The sequence below is a fragment of the Jaculus jaculus genome, chromosome 5 (genome assembly GCF_020740685.1).
Source record: "Jaculus jaculus isolate mJacJac1 chromosome 5, mJacJac1.mat.Y.cur, whole genome shotgun sequence".
In the NCBI taxonomy this organism is placed as follows: Eukaryota; Metazoa; Chordata; class Mammalia; order Rodentia; family Dipodidae; genus Jaculus; species Jaculus jaculus.
In genome coordinates this window covers 143019467-143039809 of record NC_059106.1, presented here as the reverse complement: position 1 = coordinate 143039809, position 20343 = coordinate 143019467, and positions in this window count along the sequence as shown.

Genomic DNA, 20343 nt, shown 5'->3' with positions numbered 1-20343 from the left:
AATCCCAGTGTTCGGGGTGGGATATCTATGACTTTCTGGTTAGGGAGGCTGCTGTACTTTCTTCCTTCCCCACAAAACAATACTGGTTATTGTCACTGCTCTTGGTTTCCCATAAGAACTAGATGGTAAGATTTTATTGCTGAAGACAGCCATGCTTTGGATGTAGGGCAGAGAAATCAGGCTTGAACTGAGCAAGAAGCTTCTCCTAGGTGGCTAGCTTTCACAGAGCTAGAATGTGCTATGTGGGTTTATTAGGGAACAAAAGTTTTTGAGAGTGTTTCTTAGCTGCAAACCTTGTGTACCATATTATTGACCTGCAAGGCAAGATGTGTCTACTGTTGCAGTACTGACATCACTGTTATGGAGAGGGTCGGTAACCAACCAACTACTTTGATCATACTTGATTTATGGGAGTGAATTCATGCCTGGTACTGTCAACTGGTCAAAAGCCTGTGGCTGGGAAAACCATAGACTCTATAGGGGAATCTACTACTGTTGTATTGCTAACTAGACATATTGCACCCGTCAAACTGCCTTCTAAATATTTATGTTTATTTCCATGGATTTAGTGCTGCTCTCATATTTGGTCAAAGAAGGTTCTTTTTGCAGTGGGTGACAGTTATTGCAGAGCTGGCCAAAGTGCTGAGGAGTAGCTGGTGAGGGCTCAGAACTAAATGAGGCATCTATCTCACCCCCTTCAAGGCTCAGAGAATATCATGGAAGAGGAGAGAGATAGAATATAGGAGCCCAAGGATGGGGCGGAGTGCTGTGGTCACTATGTCATGTGAAAATGTCATGACCATGGTACTCATGAACTTAAAGAAGCTGTGGTTCCCTGTATAAAAATCAGCTCATGGGTGAGGTGGGGCTCTGGAACCCAATCATCTCTGAAGTGGCCAGGGGTTTTTCTTCAGTGGTTTAGCCCTTGGTAAGTTGCTGTACTGTGGCGAATTATTTCCCCACCTGTGTGCATGCAAGCAAACCTGATTAAAGTCAGTGGGGCACACTCACCCACACCCACATCCACCCACTTACCCAAACACACATGACATCGAAGTGTAAGGGGGACTAGTTGAGATGAACAAGGAGTTCAATGGGAGTGGATGGGGGGAACAAGAGAAGGGAATGCAGAGTGCATATTAAAACACATGCTTAAGATTGTAAAAATAAATAAAAATAAAATAGAAGAGGAAGAGGAGGAAGGAAGGACTTGAGGAAGATAGTAAAAAATTTTAATGTTAAAAAATTTTGGGCTGGAGAGATGGCTTAGCAGTTAAGCACTTGCCTGTGAAGCCTAAGGACCCCGGTTTGAGGCTTGTTCCCCAGGTCCCACATTAGCCAGATGCACAAGGGGGCACATGCGTCTGGAGTTCGTTTGCAGAGGCTGGAAGCCCTGGCGCTCCCATTCTCTATCTCTCCCTCTATCTGTCTTTCTCTCTGTGTCTGTTGCTCTCAAATAAATAAATTAAAAAAATTTGCTTTTATTTATTTATTTATTTGACAAAGAAAGAGGAAGAGAGAGAGAGAGAGAGAGAGGGAGAGAATATACCAGGGTCTTTAGCCACTGCAAATGAATCTTGTGCTTCTGGCTTATGTGTGTCCTGGGCAACTGAACCTGGATCCTTTAGCTTTGTAGGCAAGCACCTTAACCATTAAGCCAAAAATTGTGACTTTTAAAAGGTGTATAAATTTTGGTTTAATTTTACAGGTTTGATCTTGTGGAAAAGGGCCCAACACAGGGCTTCATTTTGAATGTTCCAGCGATGTGCTGATGAGCGTAAATGGATTCAGAACTTGCCTTTTGTGAGCAATTTGTATATTTTCACTGAAATGATTCTGACATCATTGTTACCCTTGTGGATATCCTTTTTTTTTTTTTTTTTTTTTTTACCAGGAATGAAGAAGATAAGCTCTCTTCACTCTCCATGCTAATGTATGCTCACTGTGCAGGTGATTCTTATTCCCTAATCCTCACCAAATTCAGGGGATTTGAACCTCTTTTGTTAAGTTATTATTAGGAGAAATAACTCCTACATTCTTTGTAAGTCTACTTTTGGGAAAAAAAAGGGATTTGATTTCTCCTTCTAATTAAAAAATACAGCCGGTCTTTCAGAATGAAGCTGAATCTAATTCAATTTTATAACAAAAAGGAGATGCTGTGGGGAGAGAGAATTTTGTTACTGTTCCTAAAATCATACTTAGATACAAAGCAAGCCCTATGTATTCCATGTATTCCTGTGTAAGTGTTAAATAAAACTTTATGAGTGTAAGAGAGAGTGAAGAATCAGTATAAAGAGAAAAATAATAAATGTGGGGTAGGGTCAGTTTTTGATAACTGTCATGAGTATCCTGGCTCAGCCAGAGGGAGATGTGAAACAATAAAGTAAATTTAACAAGCACTATAGCCGATCAGAACTATAACTTATGCAGGATATATTTTAAATTTGGGAGAAATGGTTGCTGCTTTAGTTGAAAACTTATTTATATTTATTTCTTTATTAAACCAGGGAAAATACATCAACATGTACCCAGATGTAGATGCACATCTACAGCTTTTCAAAGTGACTCTCCCAAATACTGCAAATTCTTGGCCATTTTCCAACCTAAGGAGAGGTTAGCCAAAGACTAAAGATTTCCTCAGACCACCCAAATGATCAGACTCCACCTCTTCTGTGAACCTCTGCCACTGTTCTGCAGATGGAGGAAACTTACGGGAGGGGGAAGGAAGCAGAGGGCAGGTGGCAGATGGCAGAGAAGGAAAAAAAGGCAAGAAGAAAAATGCAACTTTTAATCAGAGGAAATTAAATTCTCCTTGCTTGTTTTTGTTGCCCAAGTGTATGAAAGATAGAGTACAATTACTTCAATAACTTCCTAACACAGACTTCTTTTGTTTGTAGTTTTTGTGTGGAAGCACACATTGTGATCCTCTGTTTTGCTCATAGCTGCAAACAGTGGTTACTATTGAGTTCTCTTTAGATTTTAGATGAAAACATGTGTATGATCTCTAAATCTTAATACTTTTACATGGCAGAGCACTGTAAAAATTCGTTCAATTCCAACTCAAAGTTTTATGGAAAATTTGCATTTATTATAATGGATGTTTTTGTTTGGAAATCTTTGGATCAAGAATCCGGGTCCTGCTGAGATCTAGCTGCATTGTGATATTCTTAAAGATTCCCACAATTTTTTTTATGAGAATTATTCATGACAATGGTTATTGCTATCAAATCATTCTTTGAAAATCATTATTTAAATTGTACCAATTTACAGAGTACAGTGGGATAATTCAATAGATGTGTGATCATCAAATTAGTGGTTAACACTTTCTTCTTCTTCAACATTTAAAAAATGGATAAAAGAAAATGAAAAAGGGCTGGAGAGATTGCTTAGCAGTTAAGGCACTTGCCTGTGAATCCTAAGGATCCATGTTCAATTGCCCACTACCCACGTAAGCCAGATGCACCAAGATGGCACATGCATACGGAGTTTGTTTGCAGTGGCTGGAGGCCCTGGCATGCCCACTCTCTCTCTATCTGCCTTTCTATCTCTGTATGTCTCTTAAATAAGTGGATAGATAGATAGCTAACTAACTAACTAACTAACTAACTAACTAACTAACTAACTAACTAAATTTGAGGATTGACATGGAATAATTGTTCATGCTTCATTGCCCTTCTCCAGGTTGTGAGACTTTCTTCTCAAGCTGTTTAAAAAATGTTAAATGTGAGTGCCAGGAGCAGAAATGGTGTGCAGCTCCATGTGAATTCACTATCTTAAAATATTTTCTTTTTCCAGTTTACATGAAGAAGAGAATGTGCAGTTGTGTTTTAGACGATGAGAACATATTCCAGAAAATCAAAGCAGATCAACATTAAGTGTAGGAGATCAAAGGGAGCAATTAAGTACGAGACAATGTGAAGAAAGTATGATGGGACTTCTGACAGAGCAGTGATGAGGGCCACACAGATGCCAGCATGAAGACTGGGGCAAGGGGACTGGGTGCCAGCTCTGGAAGGCATGTGTTCCCCCTGCTAGATGAGGGAGGGATGGTGGGAGAAGCAGTGGAACGCAGTGACTCCGTCCTGCACATGGTCCTCCTACAGCCCTCCGTGTGCATTCTCCCAGGCGACTGCACGGCCATGTGCATAGAATTGGTTTATTCACTCCTTGGGACCATTTCTCATGTCATATAAACATCCCCTTAGCGGTTTAAACATTTCTGGAAGTAATTACATTTCTTAGAACTAACTCTGTGCTTTCCAGTCAAGCTGCTATGAAAAATATTGCCAGTCTTAAAAGTCAGACATTATTTTCTGTTGCTATGAAGGCTCCTCAACAAGTTTCATGAAGAAATCACTGCCCATGGCAGAAGTGCCTTAGACACTTCTGCCTGTATGCATCTAACTGGCTATCTAGTTCCTTATCTTATCTAAATGCGGGCACAAATGTATTTTCAGGTGTTCAAAGTCTTAGATGCCCTACTTTGAGCATTTGTTACAGATTCAACCTGTCTTATACTTCTCTCTATAAATTCATGTTTCCACATCCTGAACTTGGAGAAAAAAAGAAATTGAGAAAACCCCTTTAAAAGCACAACAGTCTTTAAAGGACCCTTTATAAATGAGAAACATTTCAAGTCTCCATTTCTTCAAGTCGACAGAAAAATCTGCTATTTTAAAGTTCTATCTCATTAATTTGAACAAAAACAAAAAACAAAAAAAAAAAAAAAACTCCCAGCCCACAGTCAAGTTCAAATGTTAATGCTCACTTCATTGACCATGCAAATTATCCATCAGCATTTGGAAGTTAAAGAGGGTAAGAGGGGAGAGCCTACCCATCTTCCAGGTTGGACATCTAAGCACCAGATGGAAATAATTCTACAATGAAAGAAAGAAATCTGTTCGGGCAGTTTGGAGGTCTGTTCATCCAGCAGCACGCCACTGGCTATGGAGACTGGCTTCCTGGAGGACTTATTTGAATTGCAGATACAGAAATAATGCATTAATTTAACCTAGAAAACACTGACCTGTAGAAGTTTCTAAAATTTTAATATTTCTTTGATTTGTAATGCACACTTTGATTTCTATAGCCACCACAAAGACTTCTGAGATAGAATAGCATAAAGGAAAGAATGTTTTGTATGTAAAACTGGACCGATAAGGAAAAGATTCACTCAGTATTGACATTAATATCTGCAATCCCATTGTAGGAGAATAGCGGGATTATTTATGTTTGCTGTGAGAATCTTTTGACTTGGATAGTATATGGCATTTAGTGTTGACAGATTAGGATAAATTAACAATTAAAATGAATAGATTAGCGTGGGCTCCTTTCAGTGGCATCTCACCAGAAACAAAGCTCAGAGCAAGCTGTTTGGTAAGTAATGGATGGGTGAGCTCTGACAATGGAAGACTGAGAACTCAGAGATACTCAGCAGTAAACCTCACAGGGGGTCTCTTTCCTATTCATACCTGTGTTTCCTGGCAAAAGACGTGTCAGAATTTGTAACTGCATGACAGAAAAATTATGCACTACATGGTGAGTTATAGATTTTGGATGAACTCCAAATCAAATGCTTTCATAAGAACTTGACATGATAAACAAAACACTTTTTGCTTTTCCAAACTGTAGTTTGTTAAAAATGAAATAAAATAAAACCCCAAGAAAATACTGCTAGTAGAATAAAGGATCCAAATGCCAAACCTCCACTTCTTGAGAGATAACTGCAGGAGAATTTGAGAGAGTGCTTATCATTGTGTTGTCATGGGCTGAGGGATTAAAACAGGTGAGGGTGGAACTAATAGAAAACAGGAGGTGACCTGAGTCTTGTTCACATATTTGGTGGTGAGAGAATAGGGGGAGTTCTCGGAAGGGCAGCAGGAACGGTTTTCTACCTTTGTGACTTGCTCCCATCCTTTGTGTTGTGTGCTTGAGCAGAGAAACGGAATGAAGGCAAGGGGAACTGGAAGAAAACCTTCAAAGCAACGATGAGAAACAGAAGAAGCCAGTGCAAATAGTGAGAAATCTCTACTCTTCTGAATCATCTATAGGGGCCAGTTCTGGGTTTTTGGTAGAAAAGACATTACTCAGTGACCCTTGCTGAGTTCTTACACGTCCTGTCTGATATAGACAACCTGGTTCCACGTGGGTAACCAGATTCTCGTCTGAAACTGACTCCAAAATATATTTCATAGCACTGACATTGTCTTTGAGTAACATAAGGAGCAAAACTGAGCAATTTCAATGTCTCAACACAGCCTTTCCCTTCTGCACACTTTATAGCATTAAAGATGAGGGACAAGTTTCTTGAACCGCTTTGCTGCTGCTCTGAAGAGGTAGAATGGCAACTGCTAAGGAGGGTGGATGATGGTCCATGAATCAGCAGCTTGGGTTCAAGCACCTTATCTCCAGGTGACTGATCATCGTACCACGGCATCTAATAAGGAGGCTGTTTTTGATGTCCTGCATGGTTTCTCTAAACTGTAATAAGAAAATAAATAAATCCACGTTTCTGTGTTTGTTTTACTCTAGGAACTGAAGCAGCTGTCCTTCTTCAAGGTAGGGGAGCATATCATTAGTATCTGGCTGAGGCCTGTTGTGGTGATTTGATTATAAATGTTTCCCATAGTCTTAGATATTTTGATGAAGATTAAGCTTCCTACTTAAGTCTCCCGCAGGCAGAGGCCTGTTGGAGGAGGTGTGTCACTAGGGGCAGATCTTGGTTCTAGCCCTAAGGTGTGCGCTCTTGTGTGCTGGTGCTGGATGTTGTTTCTCTGCTCTGGAAGTGTGATCAAGGGAGCCAGCTTCTGCCACCAGCATAAAGCTTCCCCTGGAATTTGAAGGATGAAATACACCCTTTCTCCCATAATGCGCTTGTCTCAGCAATGAGAAGGTAACTGTGACACCTGTGCATGTTTGGATGCCTCTTTCCCCTCCCATTATCCATCTTCCCTCTGTTCTGTAGAACTGTAGAAAGAATCATTTTTCTTACACATTTCACAATGCAAATGCCAGTGGGAGAATTCTTTTTTGTATGATGTCACATGTTGCCTGACTTGATCAGTGAGCAAAGCTACTCATTCTGTCATCATGGTGTTGCATGTATGAAGCAGACTATGGGGGTGTTTGGTAGAGAGGAGACTTTATTCCTGAATATGTAGACTGTTGAAGAGGGGGTGCTGGTGACTGATCTACAGTAGGTAAGAAGTATGAAGACTAATTTTTTTCCTTTTAAATGGTTTCTGAAAACTATGCATCTAACTTCTGTTGGAGGTATGACCCTTATACTCTAAACTCAAAGTTAGCTGTTAGTTCTGATTTTACACAAAAGTCACTGGAGTCTTCTTCACAGCACACTATTTTATACTAACGAGGTAGAAGCTTATACAATCTTTGTGCATAGTCACAGAGTTAAAGAGTTATTGTTCATAATTTTGACCTCTCTATACCTGGAAATGGCTAGAACATAGTAAAATTACTTTTAAAAGTGGAATTGCACTATGAACAGTGGACTTCCTAGCTCCTTATGGCATTTAATTTTTGATGGTGTCCAGTTATATTTTACACTTACTATATTTTAAATAATATTTTACTGAAATACAGTTGACACAGAAAATTCACAATTTGAAACTATATTCACAGACCTATCTATCTTTGTCTCATAGTATTTTCATCACTCAAAAGAAAGAACTTATGTTCATTGTCAGTGCTTTCCATCTATTTTCTGTGACTGTCCATTTCATATAAAGGAAGTCATATAACACAAGCCTCCTTGGCAGCTGGTTTTTCTATGTTTTGAAAACAATTTTATTTCTTTATTTGCAAGCAGAGAGAGAAAAAGAAGGGGGAGAGAGAAAACAAAAAAAGAGGATGGGCACACCAGAGCCTCTATCCACTGCCAACAAACTCTAGGTGCATGAGCTACTTTGTGTATTTAGCTTTACGTGGATACTGGGGAATTAGGTTTTGCAGGCAAGCACCTTAACCACTGAGCAATCTTTCTAGTACCATGCAGTGGGCTTGTTTTACCTAGTGTAGAGTTTTCAAGATCACAGATACCACAGCATAGATTGAGATTTCATTCCAATTTCTTGCTGATAATATTTAATTATGTGGATATTCCACAATTTATTTATCCATTTATTAGCTGATTGACATTTGGGTCATTTCCACATCTTGGCTATTATGAAAAATGTTGTTATAACATCTGTGTGCATGTTTTTTCATGGAGGTAAGTGTTAATTCCTCTTGGTTTGTCATTATAGTGGAATTTCTAGGACAGATGGTATAAGTTTTGGAGGACATGATTTTCTGTTTTCTAAGGTGGTTGATACTATAATTTAAATATATTCCTTGGGGCTGGAGAGAAGGCTCAACAGTTAAGGTGCTTGCCTGCAAAGCCTAATAACCCTGGTTCCATTTCCCAGTACCCGCATAAAGCTAGATGTACAAAGTGATGCATGCACCTGGAGTTCATTTGCAGTGGCTAGAAGCCCTGGCACACCCATCCATTCATTCTCTCTCTCTCTTTGGAAATAAATAAAATATAAATATATTCCTTAAAACTTTGTCTGTTGGAAAGTCAACATCTGCATTCATATGCTAATGGTATTTGGGGGTGAAGCCATGGAGAAGAATATGATTATGGTTCGATGAGCTGCGTAAAATCATTAGTGGCTTTATGGGTAAAGGAGACAGGAGAGCACTTGCTCTGTCTCATCACGGAGGGCTGTGATGTATTGCTGGCTGGGCAGACGCAGACATCACGCTCATGGATTTCCTTGTTTCCAGAACTGTGAGTGGAATAACCTTCGGCTCTTTGTAAATAACTTGGCATCAGGTATTTGATGATCACAATGGATCAACAGACTGAGATCGTTGCATCATTTGCACCAGCATTTACAAGGCTCTAGTTTTCCTGACACTTATCATTACATGTCCTTTTTATCATAGTCAGTCCAGGGTGTGTGAATTTTTATCTCCCTGTGATTTTGAGGACTGATGGTGCTGACTGTTTTTAGCATGTGGCTTTGGGCCATTTGTACTAGTTTTAGAATCTTCTACATTGAAGCTGAAATTCTTTGTGTACTTTTAATTTGGATTGTTTATGTATTTTATTACTGGAGAATAAGAACTATTTACATATTCTTTGGGCTGGAGAGATGGCATAGCAGTTAAGCGCTTGCCTGTGAAGCCTACGGACCCCGATTTGAGGCTCGGTTCCCCAGGTCCCACGTTAGCCAGATGCACAAGGGGACCCTCGCGTCTGGAGTTCGTTTGCCGAGGCTGGAAGCCCTGGCGTGCCCATTCTCTCTCTCACTCTCTATCTGCCTCTTTCTCTCTCTGTCACTCTCAAATAATCAAGTAAATAAATAAAAATCTTTAAAAAAATATTTAAAAAAAGAATTATTTAAATATTCTGTTATCACGTTCCATAGAAGATAGTTCAATTTTCCAATATTCTTCCCATTATGTGTTTTTTCCACTTTATTGGTGGTGTCTGGCAAAAAAAAAAAAAAAGAATATATATATATATATTTGTTGCTTATACTTTGGGCATCTTTTACATATGTTGTTATTATTATTATTATTATTAACAAGATGTTTTATATGGATGCGTTATGTTGGTATCCTCTTTTCCTTCATCCCTGACCCCATTCCGCTGGGGACACTCCTTAGTCGGGTTGTAGGTATTCCCCATGGGGTTGTTGTTTATGCATTGTGGGAGCAGCATTTAGTTTTTTTTTTGGGGGGGGGAAGAAATGCCTCTGGACATAATATCTCAAACTGTGGCTCTTACAATCTTACTCTCCCTCTTCCATAAAATTCCCTGAGCTCTGGTGGGTGAGATTTAAGTCTACTTCAGTGCTGAGTTCTTAGGAGCCTTTGGATCTCTGTTGTGGTAGGTATTGAGTATCCTCAGGATCTGTCTCCTACACCCTGGCTCTGATTATCAGGTTCAACATGGAAGCAGCATTCATGCTCAGTTACCCAATTCCTCTGTGGTTTAAGCTCTGGCTTGGCTAAAGTGTGAAGGATAGTTTATCTCCTCCAGTCTCCCTACCTCCTGAAAAAGAAAAGATTCTGTGCACACTCTCCGGTGCAGGGTATATGGGAACTGTGGACCCAGAACACTTCAATCTGGAAGGCTGAGCAAAGGGCCTGCTTCCTCAACAAGCTAGCAGGGTCAAGTAGCCCCAAGCCAACCACAGGGGGACCTACCATGACCAGGGTACTGGGAGGAGCTGGGGAACAGGAAGCCCTCTCTCTCTATATATATTTCTTTTTTTTTTCAGGTAGAGTCTCACTCTAGCCCCAGGCTGACTTGCAATTTGTTATGTAATCTCAGGGTGGCCTCAAACTGAATGTGAGCCTTCTACCTCTGCCTCCTGAGAGTGCTGGGATTAAAGATATGCACCACCATGCTGGGCTTACTTTTGGCATTTTATCTAGAAAATTACTGAGTAATCCAGAGTTATATAGAATTATTCTTATGTTTCTTCCTAAAAATTTTATAACTTTAGCTCTTACATGTACTATTATTATCCAGTTTGAGTTAATATTTCTATGCAATTTGAGGTAGGAATCCACCTTCATTTTCATGCAGTCATTTTGGCTCATTAGTTTTTAAGCCATTAAATTTCTTTAACACTCTTTGAAAATCAGATTACCATAAATATAGAAGAGTATATTTCTGTACTTACAATTCTATTTGAATGATCTATATGTCTACAATTGTACCAGCATCAAAATTTATTACATATTGGAATTTTGTGTTAAGTTTTGAAATTTTAAATGTTCCTTTCTTCTAGAGATGATTTGGGCTATTTTAAGACCCTTGTATCCATGTAAATTTTAAGATCACCTTGACAATTATTATAAAAAAGGCAGTTGACACTTTGGTTGGGATTGCATTGAACCCATAGATTAATTTGGGGAGTATGTCTATCTTTACCATACTATATTTCAATCTATGAACATATGCTACATTTTTTGTTTATGTCTTCATTATATTTGTACAATATTGAACTATAGTGGCCATGTCTTAGACTTCTTTTGTTAAATATATTCCCAAGTAGGGGATTTTGTATTGATCATTACAAGGGCCTGTGGTTTTCCTTTGTTACAATTCTTTTGAATTGGTTTGGTAATGCTATATAAATAGAAATGGTTTGGAAAGTGTTCTCTCATCTGCTATCTTTTGGGCAGAGTTTGTTAAAGATTGATGTTAATTCTTTAAATATATGATACAATTAACCAGTAAAGTCACTGAAGCTGGAGATTTTTCTTTATGCATTAAATCATTAGTATAATCTTATTTGTTATAGGTTTTAAAGATGTTCTTTTACTTAGACTTACTTTTGGTAGTTTGCATCTTTTTAGAAACTGTCCCATTTGTTAACATATAGTTGTTTATATTGTTTGCCTTTAATCATTATGTTTTAGTGTTTGACATTGATACCATATCTTTTATGGCTGATTTTAATAATTTCATATGACTATTGTTCACTGACTGATTGTGCCACTGGAGCTCCTGATTTTAATAAGTTGAATCTCCCCCTTTTCTCATTATCAGTTTAGCTAAATGCTTGCCAATGTTGTTCATGAAGTTAAATAAATAAATTTGGCATTAGTAATTTTTAAAAAATGAAGCTAATTTTGTTTCCAATTTCCTCTCTATGAAATATTTAGGAAAAGGCCTAGAATGCATACCATGATTATGCATTAACTAATTTTCCTCCATCAATAAAATACAAGGATAGAAGGCATTTTACTTTGATTATTTAACAGGAAGTGTGCTTCTCCCACATCTGGAGCTGGTTGGTGATTCTCATACCCATCTAGGACTTCACTCACATTAGACGGTTTTCCCACTTTTAAGATCTCTGGGATGTCATGTTGCTCTTTTCTTCTTTGCTACTCTGTCATTTCATTTCCACAGTCAACTGGTAGAAAGAGAAAGGGGCACTCATCCACAGACATAATGCCAGCATGAATCCTTTTCCTGCAGTCCTAAAAGTTCTTTGAGGACATACTCCTGTCACTTGCTGAAGACATGCATATGACATGGACACTGGTGAAGTGAGAAACCTAGGTTTTACTCTGTATTCAACCATAGGTTTTGCTGATTACATTTTTTTAAAATTTATTTATTTATTTATTTATTTATTTGAGAGCGACAGACACAGAGAGAAAGACAGAGAGAGGGAGAGAGAGAGAATGGGCGCGCCAGGGCTTCTAGCCTCTGCAAACGAACTCCAGACGCATGCGCCCCCTTGTGCATCTGGCTAACGTGGGACCTGGGGAACCGAGCCTCGAACCGGGGTCCTTAGGCTTCACAGGCAAGCGCTTAACCGCTAAGCCATCTCTCCAGCCCTGATTACATTTTTAATTATCTATTTTCGTTTATACCTCTTGTAATATTTATGCTCTCCTTCCTTTACCTTGCCTTGGATTCAGTTTGATTTTATTTCACTAGTTTCTTAAGGCAGAAAGCTGTTACTGACTAGAGATCTTTTTGTTAATATAGGCATTTATAGCAATAAATTTTATGATGTTTTCACCAAATCCTTAAATCATTGAGACCATGGACCATTTTTGAACCACTGAGGTTACATAGTTGTCCTGACTTGGATGTTTAAAAATGGTGATTTGGCCAAGAGTAAAGAGCTATGAGAAGAGAATGAAAGCAAGGATAAATAAATAAATAATCCTACTATAGCAATTAGAATTGACTAAGAGTAAGGAAAAAAATCAGAGAGACAATCTTCTCTACCAATGTATAACACTTTTTCTAATTACTTTTGCATAAAAGTTAAGACAACATGAATCAGTTCCATATAAACCACTCTTCTGGCTAGGATTCTTCAAAATATAACCACCAATAAAAGGGGAGGGAGGACATTCCTGACAGAAGATGAAAAAAAATAACTTTAAAACCATAGACTCTGGTTTGTAAATCCTTGGCCAAGAATGGGTTACTCCTCCATCCCACAGTGAGCTGTTGGCCAGAGAGACCCGTGAGGACCTCCAAACAATGTAAACCATTGTTAAAACACTTAATTACATGCCACAGTTAAAAGGTAAAGACCCTATTGATGAAGATACTACTAGCTGTATATATAGTATATAATGTTGGAACCAAAAGGGAAACTGCCTTCCACCTGGCTAGCACTCATAGCTGGAGAGCCCTACAGAAGCTGCTGGAAGGCTATGGTCACCAACAACATGAATAAGCCGTGGGCCCTGCAGACTATGAAATATACCAGCCATACAAGGACTGCACGCTGGTGCGATAGTCGGCACACAGCCTCTGCTGGTAGCCAACTGTTCTCGGATTGGACATGAGGTCTGCTCAGGGGATGAAAACTCGTATCTGGTACTGGAAACCAAGTCAGAATCATATGGTCAGGAAAATCATGTACTTCATAAGAAGCCCCCTCTGCTCTCTAGAGAAGAAGGGTGGGGGACTGGAGAGATGGCTTAGTGGTTAAGTGCTTGCCTGTGAAGCCTAAAGACCCCAGTTTGAGGCTCAATTACCCAGGACCCATGTTAGCCATATGCACAAGGGGGTGTATGCATCTGGAGTTCGTTTGCAGTGGCTGTAGGCCCTGGCACTTCCATTCTCTCTCTCTCTTTCTCTGCTTCTTTCTCTCTTTGTCTGTTGCTCTCAAATAAATAAATAAAAATGAACAAAAAATTTAAAAAAAGAAGGGTGGGCCTATACAACAAAAACCTTTGAAATACCTTTACATATCCCCTTTAACCCAAGATTCTCTCACTCTTAGTTGGAGAATCTGTTTTATTGTACAGGCAGAGAAAATGGAGGAGAACCAAACTCCATCCATAAGATGAAAAGATAGCTAGCCAAATGCCCACCATGAGACATACCACCTCTACCACATGCGTTGGAGCCCAGGAGAGACTGCAGAGAAAGACGTGACCTGAACACTGCTCTTACTGTCAATCTGACAACCAGTTCCCAATGCAATGGTGACAGACATAGCAATCAATCAAAACCCAAGAAAGCAGTAATCCAGAGTATACAGAGAACTCAACACTAAATCAGACTGCCAACAGGCCTGCCTTGGTGCAGAAGAGGGGCAGAAATATTGTAAGAGCCACAGAGTGGGTAGCAATACATGGATGAACAGTCTCCCTGTTACCTCACAGAAACTGATTGAGGCCTTCATGACCGCACCATGATTACCATAACCCCATTGAAGAAGGTCCCCAGGGAAGTGGGGAGTGAGTAGATAAAAGAGTATAACCTATTATAATACACATATAGCCCCTTCTACTGAACCCATTGTTCTTCTACCCATGTACTGGTAAATACAGCATCAAAGACAATGACTCCCCTTTCCAAGCAACCATGATTTGCCAATATATAGCTTTCCAGGGAGGGGTGGAGGGGCTCATGAGACCCTCCCCCTGGAAGGGTGACTAACTCTGTCATATGCAAGTCTTGTGCAGGTAAGCGTAGCTGTGGTGTGTTCATCATTGCAAAACACTATGTTTTATTATTACATAACAGCAATTTCAAGTGAATGCTGATCTTTTTAAAACAACTTACTTATTTATTTATTTAAGAGACAGAAAGAGGCAGACAGAGAGACAACGGGTGTGCCAGGGCATCTAGCAACTGCAAGCAAACTCTAGATACATGCCACTTTGTGAATCTGGCTTATGTGGGTATTAGGCAATTGAACCTGGGTCCTTAGGCTTTGCAGACAAGAACTTTAATTGCTAAAACTCTCTCCAGCCCTCAGTGGACACAGATCTTTGAAATTAGTAGATTGCATATAGTAACTACCATATTATAAAACCCTTGATGGCATTCAAGCTATTGTGGATTTTAGATATGTCTGTCTATCTCTCTACCTATCTAGTATCTTTGTAAGGTAAGACTCATGTATTTTGCTTCAGGAATAGCTCTTTAATGAGATCTAGATTCATCTTGTCATCCTGAAATCCACAAAGTGCTTTGGAGGATCTGTTTTGTAAGAGGCACCAGTGTCCCACCCCAAAAGAGCCGACTAGGGAGAACAGTACTCTGTGCCTGGTGGTGTGTTTTCTGGCTTGCCAACTGTGCATAAACATAGATACCTGACAGTACTCTGAATAACTTGAATTTCTTTGCATTTATTTAAGATGGCAGAAGAAATTATACATTAACTGCTGGAAAAAAATCCTATAATATATGATCAAATGAAACCTAATCATAAATAATAATTATAATTAGTATGTCTTAGAGTTTTGATAAAATTTCCATTTTATTGAAACAATTATACAAGAAACAATTTTACTGAGTTTGATTCTGGCTTTGTTTGAAGCTCTTCTATCTGTTGTCTCAATTCACTTCTGAATTTGGAGGCATTCTTTTGCACTGCCTTCCATATTTAAGTACCACATTTGTGTATCTAGCTTCTAATCTCACCCCTTAAAGCTTTTATCATCCAATTGAAAAAAAAAATGATTGCTTTCTCCTCCAAGGCTGTGGGAATTATATCAGTCTGCTCTACACATGGTCACCTCGCCTTTCTCTCTGCGTCACGCAGGGCTCTCCCTCTCTGTCTAGGGGAGCTGGGTCTTCACTGGAGGGCACTGCAGGGGTGCTTTGACCGGTTGAAGTGAAATATCTTTTTTTATTTTTTATTTCTTGGATTTTTGAGGTAAGGTCTCACTCTAGCCCAGGCTGACCTGGAATTCACTCTGTATTCTCAGGGTGGCCTCAAACTCAAGGCAATCCTCCTACCTCTGCCTCCCGAGTGCTGAGATTAAAGGTGCGTGCCACCATGCCCGGCTGAAATATCTTTTTAAAAATATTTTTTCCAATTTATTTATTTAACAGAGAAAGAGGGAGGGAGGGAGGGAGACAGGGAGAGGGAGAGAGAGAGAGGGAGGGAGAGAATAGGCATGCCAGGGCCTCCAGCCACTGCAAACGAACTCCAGATGCGTGTGCCCCACTTGTGCATCTAGCTAACGTGGGTCCTGGGGAATTGCACCTGAGTCCTTTGGCTTTGTAGGCAAATGCCTTAACTTCTCAGTAATCCCTCCAGCCTGAAATGAACTATCTTTCATATTGGTGTCCAGACAGCAAGTACACTTCTTAAAACTGCTCCCTTCTTTAATGCCATTATGTATCTTGTATCCCAAACTCAACAGATCAAGGCTCTTTCCTTTCTGTACAAATGTTTCAGAATTAGTATTGTAAATCCTGGATTAAGGTAAACTCAACTGTACTTAGTCTACACAACTCAACAACTTCACTTAGTGAATGTTACTGGGAAATTTGGATGTCATCGAGCTAAAGGCTGACAGAGGCTCCATTTCAACATATGCTTTTATGAGCCCCATGTTAGGAAAAATGTGATAAGTTGTTTTCTGACACTTAAATTTTCTGCTCAAATATATTGCATGCAATTTCTCATATTTCTTGGTGAAAATCACTTACCTGGTATGGATGTTTGAATGTAAAGTGTCCCCCATAGCTCATGGGTTTAATTAAATACATGATCCCCAGCTGCTGGTGCTGTTGGGGAATGTTATAAAACCTTTAAAAAAGTTGATCTTTGCTGAAAGAAGTGACTCATTAGAGGTGGGTTTTGAGGGTTAGTTAACCTGGTATCACTTTCTGTTTTTTTCTCTGCTTCCCAACACATGCTGAAATGCAGTACCACCTTCCTGTTTCTACCATGACTTTTCTGTCATAATGAGCCCTTCCCTCTTTTATTTGTGTGTGTTTTTTCCAGGTATGGTCTCACTCTAGCCAAGGCTGACATGGAATTCACTGTGTAGTCTCAGGGTGGCCTTGAACTCACAGCAGTCCTCCTACCTCTGGCTCCCGAGTGCTGGGATTAAAGATGTTCCCCTCTTTTGAGGTTACTTTCTCCTCGTTGGGATAAATCATCAGCCAAGAGCAGTTAATGGAAGCAAAATATTTATTTTGGCTTACAGTCTCCAGGGGAAGCTGTATGATGCCAGAGGAAAGATGGTGGAACAGAGGCTAGACATCACCTCTGCCACAGCAGGTGGACCTAAGCAGCAGCAGCGTGAGCCAACTAACACTGCTAATTAGGGGCTTATTCAAGGTCCAATCCCAGCAACACACCTCCTCCAGGAAGGCTCCACATCCCATTCTGCCATCAGCTGGGATCCAAGCACTCAAAGCTCATGAGTTTATGGGAAACACCTTCAAACAACACACCTTCTAAAATTTATACTCAATGAATCTCTTTCCTTCCATAAACTGTCTCTGGCTGGGTATTTTGTCACAGCAGTGAGAAAAATGGCTCGCATACTTGGCTGTACCTAATATAGAGGGACAAGGAATTAGGATCTGCTAGGTGACCAGATGTGGGAAAAACAAGACAGAGCACAAATTACAACTTACATAGCAGATAAGACACTTAGAGTAAGAATGCATTCAAGATCACTTATGTTACAAGTCAGCAAAATTAACCATCCCCTAACTCACCTATCTGTCAACTGAGTGAGCTTAATAAAGGATGAGAGTCAAATAGCCACATACTGTTTAAAGGGAAAGTGGAGGAGAACAACTGAAAAGTAAAACAATGGCCCCAATGAAACAGTGATACACTTTTTCTAATAATGTGATCAAAAAGTGGCTTGCTGGGTGACTGGCTTGCACACTTTTTTTTTTCCAAGGAGTGGTATACATTTCTAAGCTAGCTTTGAACTGTCCTGAGGACTATTAGAGATCAGCCAAGACACAGTAAGTGCTGCACAGGGCAAGTGGAGCATCATGAAGGAGTACCAACGTGAGCAGCTGTTGGCTGAGCTTCTTTGGTCTGTGTACCCCAGTCATTTCTCATAGTTATCATTAGTGTAAAATGAGCATAATCTCTAGGATATTGGTTACATCTATATACCTATACATCTATATCTTTATATATGTGCATATATATATTACAATGTCAAATTCTAAAAAAGCCACAAGGCAATATTTATAAAAATTTGGTAAAGAGAATTCTTAAATATTGACTATTTTTTGATTATCTACATAATACATTCTATTGATTTGTGATAAAATTTTTAAACCATGAAAAACGTTCACAACTTTCCTGACTACAGCATCAATTTACAAGTGTACCTGTTTTTTTTATATTATTAATGGTTAATTGTAATACCATGAGATGTTATTCATACTATCAAAATAAAAAAATGAGCATAATCTCAATTAAAACTGTCTCCTGTTGCTAATTCTATAGTCTACATGTAAAATTAATATATTTTTCTGTTATTTTCAATGATCTTTGCATTCTTTCTAAACTATTTCTTTTTTATTGGTACTCCATGATGATGATAAATCAGATTAGATTTGCTAAAGTAGAAATGTTCCCACTTCCTATGAAGTCTCATCTTTCCCTCAGATTGAATGTGACATACTTCCTTTGCAATATATTCTGGTGGAATTAAATTCAAACCTAGAATATATTTATTTTCACATTTATTACAGGAGCTTTAAAGGAAATTTGGCATCTAATTAGTGCAGTTTTATCTCACTAAGATGGAAAATAAACAGGGTTTCTTAAAATGTTACCTAGTGTGCTTGATTTTAAACTGCTTACTTCAAAACATAAAAGTTTAAGTTCATGCTGTCTGTGGCCCTTTTACAAAAATAACCAGTTGAATTTTGCCAAGAATTTAGTGCTCTTAATTACACTTACTAACTGATTCATCTTTTCACATGAACTGTTTATAGAAATTGGAGATCTCAAAAAGTGGCACAAAAGACTGTTTATAATAAAACAAAGACATTATAATACACTCAAGTCTATCATTTTTATCACACTTAATAGTGTTTAAAATGCTCTGACATCTTGTTGATTATTCCATCATTAAACCGAATGATATTTATACCCATATACTAAAGTTTAGGCAAGAACTACTGGGAGGTCTTTTTTTCTTTTGTCTGAAATTTTTAGTGTTTATTTTCTTTACATGTTAGTACAAAATGTTCTTGACGTGACAATTTTGCAACAGTTATTTGTAAAATAGTTATAACCAGTGTATTTTAGACCTTTCAATATAACTTCCTCATCACATGTAGGTGGAGTTGTCAGTTTTCTTTTCATATCTTTGTATTAGAAATCCCCTCAACTTTGTTGTCTATATTCTTAGTTGCCCACCAGAACTAGTCAGTAAGAGCATAGTGCTAAAGACATCACATTTTTTGGTTGTTGGACACTGAGAAATCAAGTGGGAACTGAGTTGGAAGCCTCTTCTGTCCTGGATAGTGTCATGGTAATGGAAAGTGCTAAGCAGGCTTCTGGGAAGACAGGTCACCAATGCTCTTACCTAGCAGTGGACTAGGAAAGCTATATAACTGAATAGCCAGACAAGATGTGCCCACCGGTGCAATAGTGGCAGACATTTTATGGGTGTAACCAGCTGCTGTTTGATTGGATTTGAGGCCCACTCCATGGGAGGTAATTCATACCTGGTACTGAAAACTTAGTCAAAAATTTATGGCCCTAGAAGGGAAGCTACTTCTCTTGTTTAGCTAATTGCATATTTGTGTCCATCAAATTGCCCTCTAAATATGTAATGCTTATGCTCATAGATTAGTGCAGTGGTTACCTATGATCAGAGAAACTTCTTTTTGCAGATGGCAGGCGCACCTGGGGAGACTTAAAAGTCATCAAAATGCTAAGGGTAAAGACTTTCAGTACTCAGTGCTAAATGAGACAAATATAATACCCCCTCTGAGGCTCAGGGGATGTGTGGAAAAACAGGCACAAAGAATGGAAGAGCCAGAGGATGAGGAGGATTGTTTTAGAATTCTATCTTCCCGAACTGAAGTGGATTCAGAGCCTCATAGTGCATGTTGTTGCTAGTTTAAGCCCTGCAGAATACAGGATCCATTGACATTGTGTCTTGGATCAAAGAAGAAGAAGATGACATGAAGTCAAAGAGGTACTGGTTGAAAAGAAGAAGGGGTTCCTTGGAAGAGGAATGGGGAAAAGGACAGGAGAAGGTAATGGGAGTAGATTATGATCAATATACATCATACACATATGTGAATATTGCCAATAAAACGTTCAGAAATCACCCAAACTTCTAGTGGCTTTAAACTTTCTTATTGCTCAATGTTCAGTAGGTCTGGAATCCAGACAGGGGTTGGTGGGCCTGGTTCCAGTAGACTGCAGGATCCAACATGGCCTTTTGCATGTTTCTAAGGCCTTGGTGCTGAATGTCAATAGAGGGCGTCTTATCACCCTTTACATGGTCTCTCACAATTCAGTTGTCCTGCTTGATTTTCCATTAATGGTGAATTCTGCCTCTCCATACGAATGAATATATGTGGACACTTAGCAA